General features: G+C 36.3%; 1 long non-coding RNA gene across 3 annotated transcripts; it reads right to left on the reverse strand.

Annotated features, from left to right (window-relative positions):
• Positions 1 to 1336: 1336 nt before the first annotated feature.
• On the reverse strand, positions 1337 to 20757 carry LOC307172452. Of its 3 annotated transcripts, none has more exons than XR_013823709.1 (4): positions 20730 to 20757; positions 19480 to 19539; positions 19099 to 19178; positions 1337 to 1621 (listed from the first exon to the last, which is right to left on the reverse strand). It is a non-coding gene; the product is annotated as an uncharacterized lncRNA (long non-coding RNA). The 3 variants fall into 3 exon arrangements; XR_013823710.1 differs by lacking the exon at positions 1337 to 1621 and adding an exon at positions 14340 to 14500; XR_013823711.1 differs by lacking the exon at positions 1337 to 1621 and adding an exon at positions 17749 to 17808.
• Positions 20758 to 21585: the final 828 nt, after the last annotated feature.

Genomic DNA, 21585 nt, shown 5'->3' on the forward strand with positions numbered 1-21585 from the left:
AACAATGTGTTTATTTACTAACACAACCCCTCTTTGTAGCAAGACTTATCAAAGGCTTACTTTGGTTATAATTGCATCCTCGTCAGGCTTGCTTACTTCAGTGGTGGCATTAATATTTAAATGAAAAGACCCATGCTTGCCCTACGGTCTATTGAGGAAGTGAAATCTCTTCTCTTTACTCTCGAGACTGGAAGCCTTTCACAGCTCTTGCATCTCAACTGGTGAGCTTTAGCGTTAATTCGCTGAATTTTCCTGGCAATTACATTCACTGTAATTTTTACTAAATATAATTTAAATATAATAGAATATTTTTTGTAAATTTAATTTATTACAATTAAATTACAACTATACTGTGACTTCAGGTGCAAGAAATGACTCTGCGTTACAGTAATATCTTGTATATTTACTGCAGGTGCTACTATGTATTCAAAAAGTTCACTTTGTAATCAAACTAAAAGTTATTCTTTAAAGTACATATTGTTGTATTATGATTCGTTTCATCATGTTTTAAAGAAGTACACTTATTTTGATGTGCTGACACATACTAAAGCACGTTATAATGTGAATGTATAGTGTGTTATTCGATATTACATTAAAAGTTAATAAATGTACTAAATTGTAGCTTAATATATTTAAATGTAGATATACATTTAAAGATGCAAGTCAATGAATCGAAAAAGCACTCTAAGTTCACTTCTAATTGCATTTAATATAAATTCACACTTTAATTTATTTGCAATTAACGTGCAATTAAGTGTCCGAAAACAGTACAATTAGTTTGCACTTAAGTATATTTGTCTGAAGGATCAAAAAATCGACTTTTTAAAAGTATGCTAAAGTATACTTCTTTTTCACAAGCGACTATTAGCTATGAGAACTTAGAGAAGAAAACAATAGCCAATAGAAACACTGATCACCATAATGGTCATTTCAAATGAACCGCATATATAATCACACAACGCAGCATTTTTGGTATATTTGTAAATACCAGTAATTTGTCTAACCTGCATTGATTTTGCTGTACATTTCTGAATATTTTTACATATTAAAACATTTTTGGGTTCTAAAAACAAGAAACATAAAAATAGGCCAAAACTACAGCGACAGTGGAACTTGATGAATATAACTTTTTGACTAAAATATTCATAGACTATTATTATAAAATGTTTGCTGTAAATTTTCCATCCAACTAATTATTGACACATATAGCAGGGCTGTTATTCTGCCACTTGTACGTTTCAGAAGACCCAGAAATATCCAAAAGAAAAACATGCCACTTCATTCCAATGAGACCTCGTCATGTTTAATATTTCACAACCTTTCTTTTCCCCTCCACCGATCCTGAAAATCTTTGTCTTGTTTCTGTCTTCCCGTGTCTTTAGGGAGGCCTTTTCTGGCATGGTTTCAAGGAGGATGAGAGGAGAAAGGAAGACAGAGCGAGATGCAAGAGTTCCACCAGTAATTGGAGACTGGGCTGGAACTGCGAGCAAGGCCTTCACTCCTCCGTGTCTCCCATCAGCACTGACCTACAAACTGCCTGCCTTTCCCTCCCTGGACGCCAGCCAGAGTTCACCTGCATCGCTTCATTCCCATCCCCCCTTCCGCATTTGAGGGTCTGTGACTTATCACAGGGGGTTTAGGAAAGGCAGAGGTGTGCAGTGGCGGCCACATAACCAAAGAATCCACGGAAAGGTGAGGGAGTAAAAACAGAGATATTGTAAGTATTAAGAGAAAAGGTTAGAGGATTTGTAACAATGAAGCTTTAGTTTGGTTAAACAAAAATATAATTTTGTCATAATTAACTAACCCCCTGTCATTCCAGCATATCATAATTGTATCTTTTTTTATTAAACAAAAAAGGAGAAAGGCAGAATATCTGTGTAGCTCTTCCCAATCAATGAAAGTGGAAACTTCAAAATGGACAAAATGCACCATAAAAGTATAACCATAAGTACACATCAAGACCTAATGGTGTTTAGAATCAATGAATTATTTGATTCAGTATTCAGCAATATTATTGATTTGCCAGCACTGACTCTATCGGATGAGAATACAGAGTTATTGAACTGAATCAACTCTGAACTGATTTCAACTAATAACTGCACTATTGTGCGGTATTTGCTATACTATTCAGTTTACTAGCTGCTTTACAGCAGAATTGAACTCTGTTTGCATCACTGAATTGTTATTTTCCTGTTTATCACTGTAAAACAATCTGAAACGATCTTGTATTAAGTGCTATATAAATAAAGGTGGCTTGACTTGATCCAATATAAATGAGAAGATTTTCAGTGAATACCAATTTTTGTTCTAATATTCTTTTACTTTTGCGATTTTGTTCTTTTTTTTTCTGAGCTTTGCAGCAAAACTCACCATCCACTATTATATGAAGAAAATGCCTTTGACATTTTGCTTAATATCACATTTTGTTTCCCAGAAGAATATAAATAAGGCTGAGTAAATACTGACAAATTTATCATCTTGGGTGGAAATGTTTGAGACAAATTAAACCCAAAGAGTTTTACTAAACATTTACCTTTTCTCTTTTAGAAATAATACTTAAACAGTATAGATTGTGGCAGAATTGTATTATTGAATGAACTCTTCCCTTTAAAGCCGCAGTCACAGACTTCAAGCACGCAAAATTTCTTCGGATGCTGCAATGGTCATAATATGATCACACTCTGCTGCATCTTTTTTTTAAATACATTCATATAAAAATTAACTCTGTAATGTAAAATATACAGTCTACTCCTCTTTCCTGCAAAATTACACATTTGCAGCATTAAAGTTTTTTTATTTTAAGACCAAGAGGTCACAACGTGATATATATTGTATTGCTTTGACTGAATTCACAGCTCAGAGTTTGACCTTCGAAACTCAGAGAAATGCAATACTTTTTCCCATTCACGTGATGTCAATGGAAGTTAATGGAACGAAAAGTGGACTGTAAAGCAGTAAGGACTGACAAACAAATAAATAAAACGAAATAAATCTAACATGAGTCACCAAATTAGATGTGTTGACTTCTGAATCACTTCAATAGCCTTGAAAGGCACTTATTTCCAAAGGAAAGTTTGAAGGTTTGGCAAAAGTAAGAACCCTTTTTATAAAACTGATGTAATTGGTATCGTGTAGCACCGAATCACTTGTGATCAAAAGCAACGCAGCACAGGCAAAAGTATTTGCTGTGGTCTTGTTGAACAGTCAGCTCTTGAATTCTTTGGATAATCAGACAGCAGAATATATATGCGCCTCCTCCTCTGCTTTCTGTTTCAGCACAGTTTTAATTAGCAGAGCCAGACAGGAGAGAGAAGGGCAGCAGTAGCTTCCATTAGAGAGGAAAAACGTGGAGAGATACAAAGAAAAAGGAAGGGATGGAGCGAAAGGAAAGAGAGAGAACTGCTGCTGTGCTTCCCCTGGTCAATTAGAGTTGCCAAAATGAGAGTGAGAGAGAGAGAGAGAGAGAGAGAGAGAGAGAGAGAGAGAGAGATTGGGAACTGAATGCTGGTGAGGGAGAGGCGGTGTATCGGCCCCATAACTATCTTCTGCATTTTAATTAGCTGAGTGAACAGTCCTCCACGGGATACTCCACATACCGACCCATCACCATGACAGCCACAGAACAGCGTTCCGGGTAGCCAGACACGGTAGGAATATTTAGCTAACAAATTGAGTGCCAGGCTGAGTGTTTGACTCCATCTCAAGGCAGTGTTTTCCCTCCAGTTAATGACCTATAGGACTAAAAAGAGACCCAGACTGTTTGAAAAGTCTCCAAAACCATCACTGCGCTGTGCCAAAGTGGAAGTCATTTAGTACCTAAATATAAAGACTCTTCCCTCTAATCTGTACACATCTATCATTTTAAAATGGCTAACATTTTATATATTTATATATTTTTATATATATATATATATTAGTTATATATTTATTAGAAATTATATACACACGGTATATAGAAACTATTATCTACTGACTTTGCATTAATGTTTGCAGTAATGTTTTAGCCTGTAGTATTCAATTCAAAATGTTTGTGGTCAGTAAGATTTTCTAATGTCTTTGAACGTTTTAGAAAAAGTTGCTTACCAAGGCTGATTTATTTGATCCAAAAATACAACAGCAGTAATATTATGAATTACAATTTAAAAAAGTTTCTATTTTAATTTAATATGTTATTGTCACGATAGGGTTGAGGCAAACAAAAATAAAAGCTGGATGTAATTACAAGTAGGGGACGGGGTGTGACGATATTTCTCGTCGAGAAATGACGGAGCGTGAGGGTGAAATTAGCATAGAATATGCCACCGCTACATTCACATTACATTCCACTGTCGTTTTGCTGTTTTTATAAAAAATAAACTTGTAAACATCTGCTCTGCTCATCCAGCACAAGTTGCAGTCAAACAGTGAAGCAGGAATCGCAGTTCACTGATCACGTGACGATGGCGGAGGATTCGTTGCGTAATAGAGCCTAAATTTCTGATAAATGCCTTATCCTGTAGAATGTGTGCTCAGCACCGCCGCTCCCTATAAACGGAGTCCGCGTGATCGCGAATTTGAAACTGAAAGTAAAACACGAGCTCCCAGAAGCGCGCAAATTAGGCTACAAACAATAGCCTGTCTCTCAATATCAGTGCTATCTCTGGACTGAGTAGTTGTGGCTCTGGTCTCTGTTTTGGTCTCTGTTTTCACTTGAATATTGAGAGAGTACTTTGATTATGGTTGCACTTGCACTTATTGTTTGCCCTGAAGACTAAGGATTTATTTTATTTTATTTTATTTTTATACTGTTTTTATTTCAGTGTTCAATTTGTGGAAAGGAGTTCAATTAGGAGGTCACACACAGCCTCAATCAGAAGTTCTGGAAGCTCATAATTCATGTACAGTCATTAGAATTTGTAGCAAAACATTTTACAGTGCTTGTATATTGTCGTCTTTCAATGCATTTGATAATCCAGACTCAAAGCAGAACTGAAATGACATTCATTACAAGATTATTAGTTAAAAAAATTCAAAATGCACCTGCAGACTATTTTTCCAGTCATGAATTTTGTCATTGAGGATTTCTATAAAATATTGTGCAAAAATCTCGCCTCGTTCTCGTGAACACAATCTCGTGTCTCGTGAGATAAGGGTCTCGTCACACCCCTAATTACAAGCAGTTGATATTTAATGACAACAAACTCAACACTTCTCAGAATCTCAGAATACAAAAACATGGTGAACAGAACAACGACTATATAATGTCAAGATCGGACAAAGGACAAAACTAACACAGGGCTATATATGCAGACCAAAGGAAACGAGAAACGGGTGCAGAAAATCAAACAAACACTGAATCACCATGCAAGGAAATATTGCAAAACGAACTCAAAGTCCAACTCAAGCAAAACTCAAACACAGACCAGACTTGACAGTTAAGTTATATTATATTATGATTTATTCCTGTAATTGCAAAGCTGAATTTTCAGCATCATTACTCCAGTCTTCAGTGTCACATGATCCTTCAGAAATCATTATAATATGCTGATTTGGTGCTCAAGCAATGTTAAAATTATCATAAATGTTGAAAACGGTTAATAGATTTGTGCAAACTGATTTTTTTTTTTCAGGATTCTTTGATGATTAGAAAGTTCAAAACAACAGCATTTATTTGAAATAGAAATCTTTTGTAAAATTATCTTTGTAACTTTCCTGTCACTTTAGAGCAGTTCAATGCATACTTGCTAAATAAAGTATGAATTTCTTCAATATTCACAAAGCGTAGCCACCATTATAACTGCCAATGCACTCAGTATAAATAGAAAAAATTACAATGTTCACTGGTAAGGCTGTGTATTTTGAAACTCACACTAAAGGTGAAAAATCCTGCTAATCAGCCAAACTGAGCAGTTATTGGCCAATGCAAGCTCAAAATGCCTAGATATCAGTCTACCACTAGTATGTTCATTAGCTTTTCTCTCTGTTAAGAAAATGTTCCATTTTCTTAACCTATTTACAAAAACAGTCCCAGTGGATCAGCGAAGCCAATTCCCTTTTGTACTTTTCTTTTCTTCTCAAAGCAGGTGTGTCAGGTGGTACCTGTCAGACAGCGTCCCACTGTTCTGTCCTGTCTTTCCCATTTCCATGCTTTACAGCTTCCACATTAATCACTGCTCTGTCTTTTCTCTCACCCGTCGTCATTTGTTCACGTCCCTATCTCCTCCTTTGCCACAAATCACTGCTAATTGGGTTCTCCTGGTTTGTGCTCTTAGAGCAGAGCAGTGTATCTCCTCTCTGCAGAGACCTTCGTTTGAAGACTTCAAGCTGGAAATGGGTGCTAAAGGTAAAAATGCAGTTTTACGTTTTTACTGCGGTTTGCATGGGCCATTCAAGTATTTTATCTTCTCACAAGGACTTTTTACGCCTAAACTAGTTAACCCTGGGTCATTCTTAACCTCGGGTAAACAGAATCTTGGTTTATCTTGCTTCATGTTTCACACTGCTCATACTTTACCCGGGGTTAACAATTAATCCTGGGTATTCATAAGTGTCACATACATTCCTAAACCCTGGGCTAATGCTCTTATTTGCATATTTGCACTGTCAGTGTCACTGATTGGACAAACGCAGTAAGCGACCTATTTATATATTGTTATCCTTACTATATATTGCTGTCTGCAATCAAATTTTTCCTGAATGGAGTTTTTGGACTATAAAGGTAATAATGAAACAGTCTCTTCACTCCAACTGACCGAAGCACTTGAATATGAGGCATTTGAATGGTTGTCTTTTGCTAAGCATCTAGGTGTAACATTCTAACACCTCATCATTTCACGATGTACAAGTTTGGCACAGCAAAAGCAATCGTATCCCTGCTCCTAAATTACAAATGTGAATAGTTTCTCTACCCAGGGTTAAAAGTGGGGTTTAGAATGGGGTTAAGCGAAGTGTGAAAAGCTAAACAGGTTCTTCTGTAATCCAATTGTTTGAATTTTTTTTGCCTCAAACACTAAAACAGCTGTTTATACAACGTGCAATGTTCCTGTGACTGTCCTAAGCATGTGATACAAAGCACGCAATTGTCTGTCTGTTGTTAAGCATCTAGTTGTAACATTCTAACAACACTTTTTTTGGCACCGCAATGCAGGGTTAACTCTGCAAAATCCTGGTTAACACCAGGACCTATAAAGTAGGCAGCCATTTCGAAAGAATTTTGCAATGTCAATTGACGTTTTTTTCACTGTGAATAATAAGATGACTTGCTCTTTTTCACTTCCAAAAACTGTAAATTTAACTATAATTAAATTTTACTGTAAAATTACATTAATGCCCCATTAGATCTATTACAGTTTTTCACCACAGAGTAAGGGAACTTACCATTTTGACAGTCTTTTACCATTAAAGTTTTTATTTTATTTTTTATAGTGAACCTTTGCATCCATGGATTGGGAAAGAACTACGAGCCGGGACTCGAACTCAGGTCGCCCGAAGCACAACCACGCTATCAGAGCGCTGCCCGCAAGGCCTATCGGCTCTGACCAGATTTATTCTTGACGCTAAGAAAAAAATGGTTCTTTTAAGATCTGTTCACTTAAAGGTTCTTTGGTGAACCAAAATGATTATTTTATGGCGAAGCCCCCACCCTCTTTGGAACCCTTTATGAATATCTTTTTTTCTGTGGAACACAAATAGAGAAATTTTAAAGAACGTGTTTGACACTCTTTTCCATGCAATTACGATGGATGAAGACTGAAACTTTCAAGCATAAAAAAGAATGCAAAAGCACCATTAATATATCATAAAAGTGGTCAATAATGCAAGTCAAACAATAGCATTGTGTGAAGGAGAAAAAAATAAAATCATTGTGCACAGATAATCAGAGGCGATTCACTGAAAAGATCCAAACGATTCCAACATAATTAATTGTTCATGAACATTTATAGTTTAATTGATTTATTTCTTTGATTTATGACAATCTGGTTTTAATAAATTACATTTGCAGTTTATGAAATGCATAATAAAATGACACTGATGTAATTTATGTTTAGTTATGCTCCACGTCTAATTAAGTGATTTATAATTTAAAGAAAAAAATGTTTTGACGATTTCAAGGGTCTTCCTATGGAAATCTAACATCATTTGTAGACACAGACCACAAACCCCTCTGATATGATATGAGCGCATATTTTTGACAGCAGTTTGAAACAAGTCAGTATCAAACAATGACTCTGGCTGGCCCACTGCCCAGGTAACCCTCAGGGATCGAAAACAGAACACAGCGGGGTTCTGGAATAGTTCTGAAGGGTTAGAGGCAATTCATATTCAATACGGCCTGGGCTTCTGTTCTACAGAACTCACCAGCTCCAGATGGCAGCGACTCTATTACTAAAGACCCTACTGTGAGGGTCCAACACCTCCAGCATCTTTAGAAAGAGATTAACCAATATCAACATACTATCCTTCAGAGATACACAAAACACTAATGGGCTCAAAAAAAAAAAAAAATCTAATAGCTTGTCACAAAATGTATTAAACAAGAGGTTGTGCAAATCATAGTTAAAGGGCATTGTTAGATGGATTTAACTTTAGCCATTTACTAAATAAAAAGATTTAAGACATTTTTTATTTACATGCAAATTCTTCAAACAAATTCATAATATTTTGTGATCATTTACAAAAAAATTATAAAGCCCACTGGCAATTTCACTATAAACACTTTTTAGATAGGCCGATCTCAATTATTTATATATATATGAGGAAAAAAATCTAATAGCTCATCACAAAATATATTATACAAGAGGTTGTGCTATACTCATAGTTAAAGGCAGATCTCAATTATATATATATATATATATATATATATATATATATATATATATATATATATATATATATATATATATATATATATATATATATATATATATATATATATATATATATAAAAATTATATATTATATATACACATACATATATTATAATGACATTACCTCTAAATCTCAGCATACTATTTAAATCTTATTTATCTACATTTAACATGGCTAAAACTGCTATACTATAAACATGTTTTGAATCTTCTGCTACAAAATCAACCAACCCGACCAGAGAACAGCGAATCCTGCTTTGTTTCAGTCGAGCTCAACTTAATTTCCCCCCAGCGTTTCTAAGTCAGTCAGTAATTGAGTGCATTGCAGTGCACAAATATAAGCCCTTTCTTCATTTACACTCTGCTTCTTATTTCGCCTCTCCCCGTCCTCAGCATCATCTGAGGGTGATAAATTATTTACACAGGGTATGGATCTTACAAGCACTCAATCCACTGCAGTCACTCAGCCATATTGCCCCGGGGAGAAGAGTGTGGCCAGGCATTTTACGAAAGAGCAAGCAAGCGTGGTGATAATGCACCGGCCCGATAAAGGTCAGCAGCCCCCCTCTGGGTCTCCTGTGATATTTTCATTATTGAAGGGAAGAGGCTGCTGTACGCCAGCACTCACTGCACTGTGCTAATACTGAGGAATGGAGAGAACAAGAGAGAAAACGGATAAGAACAGAAAGTGACTATATATATATATATATATAATATATAAAATAATAATAATAATAATAATATAAAAGGCCACTTAAGTGTCGGCCTGATCTCATGAAATGTGTCTCTATAGCATGCATTGTATTTATCGTGCTATTTATAAGCGAAAATGAGTTTTTACGTGCATATGATATGCACTTTATGCTGTGTAATACGCACCTACCTCAAACCTCTAATCCTACCCAAGGGGTTTAGTGCGTATCACATGCACGTAAAACCTAATTTCCGTGTATACATTGCACGATAAATACAATGAGTGCTATAGATCGGGTTGTAAGTGTACTTAGAGTATACTTTCATGACTATGTTTCTTAGTGCACTGAAGCATAATTTTAAAAAGTGCCCTTTACTCTAAATTATAAACTTTTGTCATGCTTTAAAAAGGTACATATACTTGGATGTTTTGACTAACATAATAAAGAGTAATGGAAAGTACTTGGTCATAATTTGAACTGTAGTGTGTTATTCAACATTACATTTAAATTTACAACTTCAATACACATTAGCCATGTTTAAAAGACTATAAAATTACATATAAATATGTACTTAAGTGGATTAAAATGTTTGGCTACACTATAGGGACAAAATATTGGGACACACCACTTAATTAATTTAGGTTTTTCAATCAGGCCCATTGTCACAGGTGTATAAAAACATTCACCTAGCCATGAAGCCTGCATTTACAAACATTTGTGGAAAAAAATTGTTGTTCTAAAGAGATTAGTGAATTCAAGCATGGTACTGTCATAGGATGCCACCTTTGCAATACGTTCGTGAAATGTCCTCCCTGCTAGCACTGATTCCACAGTCAACTGTAAGTGGTATTATTGGAAAGTGTAAGCGTTTAGGAACAGCAGAAACTCGAAGCGGAAGAACACGTAAAGTAAACAGAACGAGGCCACCGATTGCTGAGGTGAATATGTAAAAGTTGCCAACCCTCTGCTGATTCCTTAGCTGAAGAGTTCCAAACTTTATTTTAAGCAATCATTATTATAAGCACAAAAACTGTCCGGCGGGAGCTTCATGGAATGGGTTTCCATGGCCAAACATCTGCATGCAAGCCTCACATCACCAAGTGCAATGCCAAGCGTCAGATGGATTGGCGTAAAGCACGGCTCCACTGGAGCAGTGGAAACGTGTTCTCTGGAGTGACGAATCACACTTCTCTGTTTGGCAGTCTGATGGATGGGTCTGGGTTTGGCGGACGTCAGAAGAACTTTACCTGCCTGACTGCATTGTGCCAATTGTAAAGTTTATTGGAGGGATGGGGCTGTTTTTCAGGGATTGGGCTAGGCCTCTTAATTCCAATAAAAGGAAATCTTAATGCTTCAGCGTGCCAAGATATTTTGGACAACTTTGTGAGAAAATTTTTGGGAAAGCCTTTTCTATTCCAGCATGACTGTGCCCGAGTACACAAAGTAAGGTCCATAAAGACAGTTGGATATTTTGGTGTGGTAGAACTTGACTGGCCCGTACAGAGCCCTGATAGAACACCTTTGGGATGAACTGGAACGGAGATTGGGATTCAGGCCTTCTCGTCCAACATCAGTGCCTGACCTAACAAATATTCTACTGGATGAATGGGCGAAAATTCTCACAGTAACACTCCAAAATCTTGTGGAAACCCTGGAGGCTGTTATAGCTGCAAAGGGGGACCAACTCCATATTAATGTCTATGTAATTAGATTGCGATGTCATTACGGTCCCTGTTGGTGTCCCAATACTTTTTTTCATAGAGTGTATCTGAATTTAATATAAGCTAATACATTAACATGTAATTACAATTAACATGCAAATATGTGTCTGGAAACATTACATTCAGTTTGCACTGAATATATTATTTTAAAGGGATACTTCACTGATTAGCATTAAGCTTTGTATCAGTAGAAACCCGGTAGTATTTTCGAAAGGCCGTGCTTCCCTCCTTCATGTCCCCCTGAGACGAGAGATTTCTGTATTGTGTGTCTGGAAAAAAACCTTCGATGACGCAAAAATCGTCATTTTGCATCATCTGAGGCTTTTCTGGCCAGAGGCTCGAGATTACAGCCAGTTAGGAGCTAGTTCCGCATGTTTTCAACCCGCCCATAGGGGGTGGGATCTCACGATAAAACGGCGTCTTTTCAGTTTCGAGTCAACTAGTAGCCTAGTTGTATCATTTCTTCCAATACTGCCCTCTGTAACCGGTATGCGTGGCTTGGGAGTGGCCTCGTAGGGCAGCGAAGCAAGTGCATTCTGGGAGTTGTTGTCTTTCATCCACATGAGCCAAAAATAAATTTTCTGGCTTTTCTCGGTCTAGAAGGCAACTTCTAAAATAATTTCACATTTCTACTACATAAATGACCCAATTTAAACACATATTCATCTTTCCAGCGGTGAAATATCCGTTTAAATTATGTTTCTTCGTAATAAGTATGCTTTATGCTTTAAGTATGTTACTTTTTTCACAAGGGAACTGTTCCACCCAAAAATCATCCTCACGTTGTTTCAAACCCATATGCTGTTTGAAGTATCTTTATGTAGCTTTTCCAAATGGCAGTCCATAACTACAATAGTAGTCCAACCAAATAATGTACTATTTTCCAAGTCTTCTGAAGCTTTATGAAAGGCACAAGTCAAAAAGTGAAGCTGTTATCACAAATTCCAAATATTTAGCTTGAACTGGTTTTATTCAATATTGAATATGACTGAATGTGACTTGACTACACAGGTTACACAAATGAAAGTAAATTCTTATGGCCAGATCAAGTAAAACAAGTTGATTACACAATGCCACTTTTTACAGTGAAGGCTTAACTGAACTTCAGATTAACTGACTGAACTGTTTTACTGAAGGGGGATTTACATGACACGTTTTCATCTAAAAACTGAAAACTTTTTATGCGTTTTGGCCATTCATTTACATGACAACTGCGTTTTGGGGGCCTGAAAGTTTTTGAAAACGATACCATTATTGTCTCTATGTAAACTTTATGAAAATTTATGAGAACGGTGACATCATGAGTATTACGTATTCAGTCTATGGGCCCTAATTTAACGATCTGGAACGCAAGTATCAAACGCGAGAAATGCAAGTAACTTTGTGAACGGAGCTCTTGCGCCCGACGCAAATCTAAAATGGGTTGGTCTGAAGTAGCTACATTACTCATAGGTGTGGTTTGGGCGTAACGTGAAATAAACCAATCAGAGCGACATCTCACATTCCCTTTAAGAGCAGGCGCGCTTGTTCCATGGCGGATTGCTATTATAACAGCGGATTTGCCAGGCGCACGCCAGGAGCGGTTCACAGCCGAGGAGACCGACGTTCTCGTCAGGGCCGTAAAAGACAGAGAAGTGACATTGTATGGGGATGGGAGAAACCCACCCAAATTAGCTTCGGTTAAACAGGCGTATGATTATTTGGGTAAATGTGTAAGCTAGATTTATGCCTATTTTTTCACATCTTCATGGACACCACATTGATTTCCCTTGTGTGGTAATATTTTTCCTTGTAATTATGTATGGTTTGCAAAAATGTCAACTGCTGCGTCTGTGTAGATGAGAAAAGCAAAGTGTATGTGTGTTGTGCACGCTACATTAAGGCCAAGCATGCGACTTTAGACCAGGTTTTTCCTGGTCAGTGGCGGAATTGTTTTCTGAAACTGCAAAATAGCACCAGGGAACGTTTGCGCCGGAACACACCTGCTCCTTTTGCTGAACCGCCCCCGGGAGCGCAAGTTCATTCCCTAATTTACCGATGTGTGTCTGTGGAGGGAAAAGTCTGTGCGTCGGGTGCAAAATAGTAATGATACATGCGTCGGTGTACAAAGTTAATTGCGCTGGGTGCAAGATAGGGCCCAAAGGGTGCGTAGTGGTTCTTTGCAAAGTCAAACACATCGCCAACTACTTGCCTGGCAGCATAATACATAATACATAATTTTTCATAATATTGCCGTCTGTTTTAACGAAAAACGTAAAGGAAAAACTTTCTCTGCTTTTAGTTGACTCGTTGTCAACTAAACACCGTTGTCATGTAAATATACCTTGAATCTTCTTTTAAAGCATTTCTACAAATATAATACATATATAATACATCATACAAATATGAGTATGACCCAAATATTTTATTACATTTTGTCAATTTTAAGTACGCATTTGTCCTGTGAGCTGTCACTGGTAAATGATGGATGTTTTAAATCTAAATGGCTTTCTGTGTTATTAGCAGTGACTGTGCTGATTTTTTTGCATCTTAATATCAATGCTTACCTAAAAAAACTCAAAGGGGGTTGTGTTTCCTAATAGAGGACCTCTATAGCCTCTCAAGTAGCATTGAAATGTAATTTTGGTCCTAGGTCTAAAGTTTCAAAATATGAGTTTAAATAAATAACACAAGCCAGTCTATAAACTATATAAAGCAGACAACAGAACACTGCATTATTTAGCGGCGTTTTCTTATGCAGGTTTAGTAGTTAGATCTGCTGGGAAATGCAATGCTGAAATGTGTGTAGAATGTCAGTCAACTCAAAATACAAACCAACAGAGACCCCGGCCTTCATTGCTAATTCAACAGATAACATTCTTTTAATCGAATTTTTCATTCTTTTGAAATTACTTTCTCACCCAAGTGTGATCACCATCCCATAACTATTAAACATTAAATGGAATTATCACTCTTCAGCCACTAAATGACTAATGTTCAAGCCGCATTACATAAACGCAGAAGTCTGATGTCGAATTAGATCAACTCCCCAGCTTTGTGCCATTTTTTAAGTACAATCGCAAAGTTACACACACTCTGTGGATATGAAAATGCAGTCAGCTATTAGGACTTGACTTGTGCCTGAAGCGAACATGGCACTCTTGCTTTCCTCCTGAGATGTACACAATAGAACACAATGCAGGCAGAAGTGAAGTCGTGCGAGGACGCCACCTCTCATATCTATAGTGCTGTGCTGCTAGTCAGAGAACAGATGAAGCGTATAATATCAATATATTCATTGATTGTAAAATTAAAATACTACTCTGCATCCTTCAAACATTTGTCAAATATTGCCCAGTTCTTCACAAAATAAACAGGCCAAAAAGAGAGCATTTAATAGACTGATATAATTCTTTGAAATATTTATTATTACAGTTTTTTTTTCTCTTCAAGTAGAAAACTGGATCCAAAACAACAGTGCACTGGGAAAATAAAGCACATGCATTTTCATGTATGACTTTCCATCATCTTAAAAGGTTTTGAGGGGTTGCATATCAACTAAAAACAAGCCATTTTTCCAGACCCAAAGGATAAAAATATGTTAATTTGAACTAGGGTTGCTTAAAAATGTTACATCAAAAACAGAAACAATCCCAGATGTAAAAGAGATTATACTTGCATCGGGGTCAAGATATTACTTAAGCAATGCTGCTGGGTATTATTTTTCTCCTATCAATCCATTTATGTGAAACAAAACAGTGTACCACTGCATTGTCATAGCATTGCCATTATTTTGTTATGCACTCTTTCATTTGACAGTTGCTCTAAAACTCAAGTCATGCATGCTTTGATTTGAGCTACTTAATTGGGGTTGTTGCAATTTATGCATAATTCAGTAAATACTTCCCAACATCAGACTTAAAAAACAAGATTCCCAGGTCTACTTTCCCCCAAAAATAAACTTTGATCATCCATCTTGCATTACTATCTATTAGGCTATGTTCAGACAGCAGGCAAATCGGATTTTTTTCTCAAATCAGATCTTTTCAGATCTGATTTTTGCTGGCAGTCTGAACATGGCCTTAGAAACTAATATTGACATCTAAATACGCAAAATGCCTGGACCTGGCTTGCTTGCATTAGATCAAATTAAACAGTTAATAAGGACATATAAATATGACTAAATGGTCACACTTTATATTAGGTGTCTTTAACTACTATGTACTGGGATATGGGTACGGTTATGACAAGATTGGTGGTCTGGACTTTTGTACTTATAAGTGCATTGTATCAAATGATTCATTTAAATGTTTTTACATAGTAATTAATATAAAGTGGGATGAAAAAATCTGTTAAAGTTAACGTTTGTTAAATAAAGGATAAATAAGAGCATGGCATGAGCAATGGCAAGGTCAGGTTTGATTCCTGCATGGACTGATCAAATCTATACCTCAAATACTACGTAAGTTGCTTTGGATAAAAGTGTCTGCCAAATGCATAAATGTAAATAATACGATTTAAATGAAATCTATTAATTTGATAAATAAACAGCAGGTCTAAAAGGACTAGTAGGATTAACTTTAAGCACTTTAAAATCTAACAGTGACATTTCACTGACCGGAGTTCATTGTACTTAATTTATTTATTTTGTCTCAGTGTAATGAGAATTAATTAAGTTAAGTTTTAGCTATACAACACTAAATAATTATAAACTCTAAGATTTATTTTTTTCCCCCTGTGAACTCAAATGAAGTTCATAGTACTTGTAAATATGGATTTTAAAAGTATTGGTTTAAGGAATTAAATATTATACATATGGGTTTAGGTTACACTTTACAATAAGGTCTCAATTGTTAACATTAGTTAACTACATTATAGTTAACATGAACTAACACTGAATACTGCTACAGCATTTATTGATATCAATCAAGGTAAATTTCAATATTTACCAATCAATTTTTTAAATGAAAAGTTGTATTTGTATCATTAATTATATTGCATGTGAACTAACATGAACAACTATATTTCTACTAACAATAATAAAGATTAATAAATGCTTTACAAATATATTGCTGATAGTAAATTCATTTTAGCTAATGCATTAACTAATTCCTTATTGTAAAGTGTTATCAGGGTTTACAGTGAAGTGATGTAAAATGACATAATCTATACTTAATGTTTATTAAGTGGTGCGCATTCATATTGTACACAATATACTGTGTTTTTGTTATAATTAATGTGATTTTTTTATAAAATTATAAAAAAGAATCCTAGTCAGTTTTTGGTTACACTTTATTTTAAGGTGTCATTATTACAGTCTAGTTATACATTTAAGTACTGAGTAATATTAAGCAACTCCATGTACTTACTATAGGGTTAGGGTAGGATTAGGATTTGGTTGAGGGTTAGTTGCATGTAATTATGCATAATTTACTGTTATTACTATGGTAAGTACATGTAACATATGTAACAAGGACAAACCCAGTTTTTAATATGTGGCTTTGGCAATGTTTTTGCCACTGAATTTCAAATAGCTTAAATTAAAGCAATAAGGAAGCCCGTGTCAAGCAAGCAGCGAGTTCTGACAAGTGAACCCTGGCATCTGTTCGTCTGGTGGTGTGATCGACCACCGAATCCTCGTGATCGACAGGTCCGGGTTGCCGTACCCCGTCAGTCAACATGACGCGCCTGGAAAATGCCTGTCACTCAAAACAAGAGCTCTGGACGCGCACACAAAAGACGGGGAGGCAGAGGATGAAGGACACGTCTGATACTACCGTGCGAATCAGAGGGCTACAAGACCTATCTGTTGTCATCCGCTGTCCTCTGACTTTACCGCGGAGGGAAAGAGATCTCCCTGACCTTGTCCTTCGAGAGAAAATGGCATGAAGCAATCTTCAACAAAGCCCTCTCGAGAGATACAGGTTGCCTCTATTAAATGGGCAAATCAAGCAAAGCCCGTGGCAATTTCGAGACTTGAAGGAAAGCATGATGGGTCAGTCCTGTCGATGTTTTTCGCTGTCATTTTCTTTCCCTCGCCATGCTCGCCTTTCACAACAAGCTCATTAAAACTGTGCATCAACTGACATTTTACCCCTCTCGCTCTCGCTCTAGTTGCGGATCATTAGTTAGCATTGTGCGGCTCTGAGGAAGCACACGTCTTTGAGATTGCTGTGTGTGTGTGTGTGTGTGTGTGTGTGTGTGTGTGTGTGTGTGTGTGTGTGTGTGCGGTTTGATGAGCACGTCACCCCCTCACCCCCAAAGATGTCTCATTAAGAGTTCAGTAGAAGCACCTCTCTGTCCCCTGAATCCGTCGTTCCCTCCCTCCATGCTCATTCTCTCTCTTTTCGTCTGCTAATTAGCTGGCATTTTCGCCTCTTCTGTGCGTCCCCGGTTACATCTGAGAAAGAGACGGATATGATTTTTCTTTAACCCAAAGGCCAACTTAATCAGCTGAATTAATGACTTTATTACCCACACTGCCCTGGGCAATGCAGCATGTTTCTCCTGTACCCCACGTTCTCTCTTTTTCTGTCACATGCACACCCATACTCAATGCAGAATCTTCATACATTTAACACACATGATGAAAGATGAAAGATGGACATGGAAAATCTGTAAAATTTGTCTTTTTTGTGTGTGATTAATTTTTTTCCCTACTTCTAAAAAGTATTCTTTGTTAAACATTAATTTTATAATAATATATACACATATATATATATGTGTGTGTGTGTGTGTGTGTATATATAGTCTCTTATGCTCACCAAAGCTGCATTTCTTTGATCAAAATACATGTCACATGATCCTTAAGAAATCATTTTAATATGCTGATTATTATTACTCAGGAAACGGATCTAATTATATGTTGAAAACAGTTGTGCTGCTTATATTTTCATGGAAACCATGATACCATTTTTTCAGGATTCTTGATGAATAGAGAGTTCAAGAGATACATTTATTTGAAATATTATGTTTAATATATATATATAAATCCTTTACTTTTGATCAATTTGATGTATCCTTGCTGATTAAATGTATTGGTTCAAAAAAAAATTCTGACTGACCCTGGACTTTTGAATATATATAATGTATTATATATTATTTACTTACTATATTTGTTTTTTTAAACCATCTAAAGTTTCCACCTTATTGAGTATTTGTGGCACAATCCATAATACAGCTAAAACAATTTTAGAACTATAAATAAATAAAAAACATTAATAATACCCTTGATGGTTAATGACTGTAAATTTCCATTGTCTGTTATCTGAAAACATTAACAAGATGGGGGGGCACTGGGGGGCTTAATTGCCTAAACTGTTTTTGTGGAACAGGTGTTCACAGAAATTCAATTATTTACTTGAGCATTTAATATCTTTAAACATTGTTTTCACATGTCTGTTCCATAATTGCCTCATAAATTGTCTCATAAATGAGAAAAAAAAAGTGTTATTTGTTTCACTACAAAAGTGGCATGTCTTTCTTGCATTAGATAAATGAAGCCATTTTACCTTTTATGCTTTTCTACTCTGAAGTATCTCATTCGCAATTTACAGTGTTTGTAATTGGATAAATGCATGCCGTGTAATTACAAACTGGCACAATTTCGTACTCTGTCGTAAGCATTCATGTTTCATCATGATATTTTTGATATTAGTAAACGATCTGTGGATGAGCTCAAGTAATTAATGAAAAGATTAATGCAACAGTTGTAATATAATATTCAAGATATTAACTTTTTTGAAAATGTATGAAGTATGAAAAATACGATTTTTATGAAAACAAAAAAAAATAAAAAAACACTTTTTGTCTTTTTTTAAATTAAGAAAACTAGCACAGATGTAAAAAACATACCTGTCATATATCAATAAGATTTGAACTCCGGAAGACACGAGGACTGCAGCGATCTAGACGATCTGATCAATTACCACAGTCTGAAAAACCAAAAAAAAGATTTTCAAAACAACACATTATTAAATCAAACTTCGCTTCTAATCAACAGCCAGTTTTGTCTGTGTTAGCAGAGAGTGTGTTTTCGTCACTGGTCTGGTGAGATGATTTTTTCAGTCCCTACAGACTCATTAGAAAATTGCACCTGCAGTTCAAGGCATTTTATATGCAGTGAAGACAATACTTGTTTGGCACCATCAAACACTTCCTCTCCTAGACAGGGAATGTGATTAAAAGTGAAGGTGGGGTTCAGTTAGAAAGGAAATATTCATTAACATAAATCACCTTTCCACAACTTCAACCCCCAATGCCACACGCACTCCTCCTTGTCCTCAACATGTTCAGCTGTGAAGTGAACACATGATTGTTAGCGAGAGATGGCAAAGTCAGAGATAATTTGATTTGTTTCCACACAGTTCACAAGTAATGTCCAAGTGAAATAACCAGCAGACTGAGAATGAAATGGAGGCAAAGCCCACGATTCAATGCATTTTGAGACCCCAGGGCAACTTTTTGAGCAACGCTGCTGGGCAATGTTGCCGTCAATGGGCAACCAGATGAGACACAGGGCCCATGACCGATCTAAATTATCCAGATAGAAATGTAATGCCCATTTTCAATGGGAAAGTGCCCTAGCAACAATCGCTCGACAAGATTGCCCAACAACATTGCTCAAAAAGTTGCCCTGTGTATCGTCACCTCAAGAGTAGCTCATGTGCTGGAATGCACTATTGCTTCTTCATATTATGAGTCTGATACTGAACTCCACACACTGCAATGAAATGGAGCCTTTTGCAAACAGGAAAATAGTAAAATCGTATGATGGCACGTAAGCTTTTAGTTCAGCAAAGCACGATACCTCCAATGAAAATGTGACAACATGCAACCACTTAAAAGGCACCTTCCTGAAGGCACACCAACCACACATATTTTGGATGTTTCTCTTATCTGACCCATCTATTTGTGGTCTTGGAGTCTTTACTAATGAGATGATGAGTCGAATCATGTGTGTTTGCTTAGGAAGTGTTCGAAAATATGTAGTGTTGGTGTGCCTCCAGGAACAGGGTTGGAAAACACTGCTGTAAAAAAACATCATCTTTAGGTTTGCGATTGCGGCTCGTGTGTTGTTTGTATTTTGTCTCCCCCTGGTGGACAGAAGGAAAATTACATGCAACAATGCAAGAAAAAGGATTAAAAACACCGCGTGGAACAAACCTACATAATAGTCTTTGTTTTTGAAGACGTTTATCTCATTGAAGCTCATTTAAATTTGTGAGAACTTATAAATTAACTGATAAGATGCTTGATACATGTTATGATAAAAGCACAACATCATCTTCATTTTTTCATGCTCTTCCACTGTCTATCATCCTATGGTTTTATAAAAATGCTTTTAATAGCAAACTAACCAACATCATTGCGATATAGGGAGTTGTTTAACAATGTCGTTCCGATTATGATATTCTAACCAACTGCACAATTGCGAGTGACATTGATGCAATACAACACTTCAACAAGTATATTTAGCAACTTACATTACATTGTCTATTTTTGTTCCAAACTGTCAAACAGAACCCTCCATTGTGTCGTGACCACGAGCCACAATTGTGGCGTTTACTTCCTAAATGAATCATTGTTTTGAGCGAATCGGTTGAGTGAATGATTCAATGACTCACTCGGAACCAACAGAAAGAGTCACTGAAAAACCTCCACGTAATGCTGTCTAAAGGCCCTTGCACACGGAGTCCGAAATTCGCATCCGAAATGTTCGCACGTTAAAAAATAATAATAATAAAAATAAATACGTCAATCACGTACATTTTTTTTGCACATTGCCTTTCGTCTGCGTTTTTCGCGTCCGTAGCAAGCATTTTGAATGGTGTTTTGACAATTTAGAGCCACCGAATCACGAATATTCACGAATACGAAAAAACGCATGCGAAAATTTCGGACTCAGTGTGCAAGGACCTTAATGATGCAAACTGGTTTTTATAACATTGTTGTAATCTATTATCACAATCATAAACACACTTGTATAGTTTTAGAGTTTACTGCATGTTGTTATTCTTCTAGTTAATATTTACCTATAGCAACTAATGAATCGGAAATCTAACACACTTCTTCAGTATTGAAAAGTAAGGCCTAAATGCATAATGTCTGTTCTACAATGCTCATTTGCAGTTCGTTACTTCAAGCTGCTAATTTACTTCAGAATGCTTTTTCTGGTATCTAACCAAGTGTTTTATTTCCACCCAGCATGTTGTGCTATTTAATTTATTTGCAAAAATTAATTGAATCAGCGTGAATTCATTCTAATAACTAGCGCTTTAATCATCAGACCACATTTCAAGATTTAAGCAAAAAACCATGGTTAAGTAAAAGCATATTTGT

This window comes from Squalius cephalus (genome assembly GCF_949319135.1).
Source record: "Squalius cephalus genome assembly, chromosome: 15".
Classification (NCBI taxonomy): Eukaryota; Metazoa; Chordata; class Actinopteri; order Cypriniformes; family Leuciscidae; genus Squalius; species Squalius cephalus.